This window comes from Micromys minutus (assembly GCF_963924665.1).
Source record: "Micromys minutus genome assembly, chromosome: 3".
Taxonomy (NCBI): Eukaryota; Metazoa; Chordata; class Mammalia; order Rodentia; family Muridae; genus Micromys; species Micromys minutus.
In genome coordinates this window covers 71,235,677-71,237,876 of record NC_137972.1, presented here as the reverse complement: position 1 = coordinate 71,237,876, position 2,200 = coordinate 71,235,677, and positions in this window count along the sequence as shown.

The following is a 2,200-nucleotide window of genomic DNA, read 5'->3' as shown; positions in this document are numbered from 1 at the left end:
AGACAGGGACATACAATATCTTCCACACTCTACCAAACATAATGAGGCGGGAGTTTTTCCTCTGATCCCAAATCTGTCATTTTTCTAAGATTAAACAGATAAATTGAGCCACCTGTGTAGAAAACAATGCGGTTCCTTCCAATGAAGGTAATTCCCCTCCCGACAGCCCCAGTTGAAAAGCAAAATCATCTTACTGCACTTTCTTTAAGCTAAAGGATTTCCGAGGGGCTCTCAGGAGTACAGCTTGCCTCTGCACACTGGGCAGTGGTGTGAATTCTAAGGGTCTACTCTGATGTTTTGCATTTTTTTGCTTACTGTTAAATTTCAATTATGCAGACATTATTCTTGGTATCTAGAAAATCTTCTGTCACTGTTATGATAGCTGTTTATGAGTCACACTTCCATGTTCTATTTGTGTGGTGCACCACACACAGAAAGTGCACCACACACTGAGTACCACAGCTGGAAGCATGGGTTCTCATATATTCTTCATATATGAGATATCAGAGAAGAAAGTGCCCATGCTACATCCATGATGTACTACAGAGAGACACACTGGTGACTTAAACTTAAAAGCTGAGGAAGTTAACAATTGCAGCTTGCCAAGCCATTAATAGCAATCATCAAGTTTCTGCAAATGAAACCTTATTGGCATATATGTCCAAAGTCATAGAAGGGCATTATAGAGCCATTTTTATAAATATAACCTATACAGATAAATTATTTAAAGATAATAAACTAAATGTATTAAAACTAAGTTACCAAAGTATTTATCTTAAGTTCAGTCTCAGTACTTGTGACTAGGTAAGTAATCCAAAGTCCCTTGAAGAAACTAGAACCCTGGTAGATCCATTTCCAATGTGCTGGGGCTTAACAGGCAAGAATCATCAGTTATGGCAAATTATCAAAACATACTGGTGAGGAATTTTAGTTTAAATGATGTTATTTTAAAACCATATAAGATGTCTTCTTCCCATAGGTCCTCTGCAGTTGATTACTACCAGGTTTGTCCTTTCAAATGATTTGTTACATGTTTCCTTGTGTGTTGAATGGCCTACTAGTATTTACATTGACAGATTGACAGTATATTTTGTATACATGTATATAGGTTCCATGTTGAATAACTATTGAGCTGATATTTATACAATCTTAAGAATGGGATATAAAAACGTCTGTGATCAATCTTACCCTGGAAAATTTAGTGATATTATATTGATTTGACAGGGTTGGAACCTCCCATTTCAACCCTGGTTTAAGTTTTATATTATCCTACAATTATCAATCAAAATAATGCTACTCACCCTTAGATGTCAGGTATATCTTTTTCCATATGTCTCAAATTCTCCAAACAGCAGTGAGTGGACAATTAAGTACCTGCCTTCACATTATTTAAGGTAATAACACAAATATTAGTAGTATTATGAACACAGTGTTCAGCTCAATAATGGAAAAGTATGTGTCCAACAATAAAAAAGTGTAATAAGCTAAAATAGATATAAATTGATATTGATGTTCAAATATATACTGGGGCTTTCAGCAACAATATGTGAAATGCACCAAAATATATGTAAGTTGTATCAATGATTCCAAAAGCAGTGTAGAAAGCAAGAACGTCTAGTACAGCCCTCACTGTTCCTTCTTATCACCTTCAGATGGTTTCTGACATTTTTAGGTCTTCTTTTGTGCTTGCTGACTATTCAGCATAATCATTTATCACCTTAGCTAAGTAAAATCTATGTAAATGCATAGTTTAGTGTTTTTTTTTTCTTAAGAGCAACTGAATGAATTTCCAGAGAGTTTTTGCACTATTCGGGTACCCAGAGGCTGTGGCAAGGGGAGGGACAGAGATTCTATTGCTGGCTTATTCCCAGGTCCCAGTGACATCATCGGCCTATTCTGGGATGTGTTTCAGTTGACACTCCATCAGTCTATTGATTTTAAAGTTTTATTGACACTGTTAAGACAGTTGGAGGCGAGCTGTAAGCTCTTCCTGTAAGCCATTGCTCCCTGTGCTCTTCACTCCTTGGCTTTGATTGAGCTATTGAATATTTCTTCTGTGAGGCCAGGACCTACCAGTGAGACTTGCATCCTCTGAAGAATTCAGGTGTCCAGCAATCTGCACTTTAAAAAACTTTTGCAAAGCTCCCCAGAGTTTAGTAGAGATGTAAGTTCTGCAGGCAGTAGCAGCCTGAAACTGACT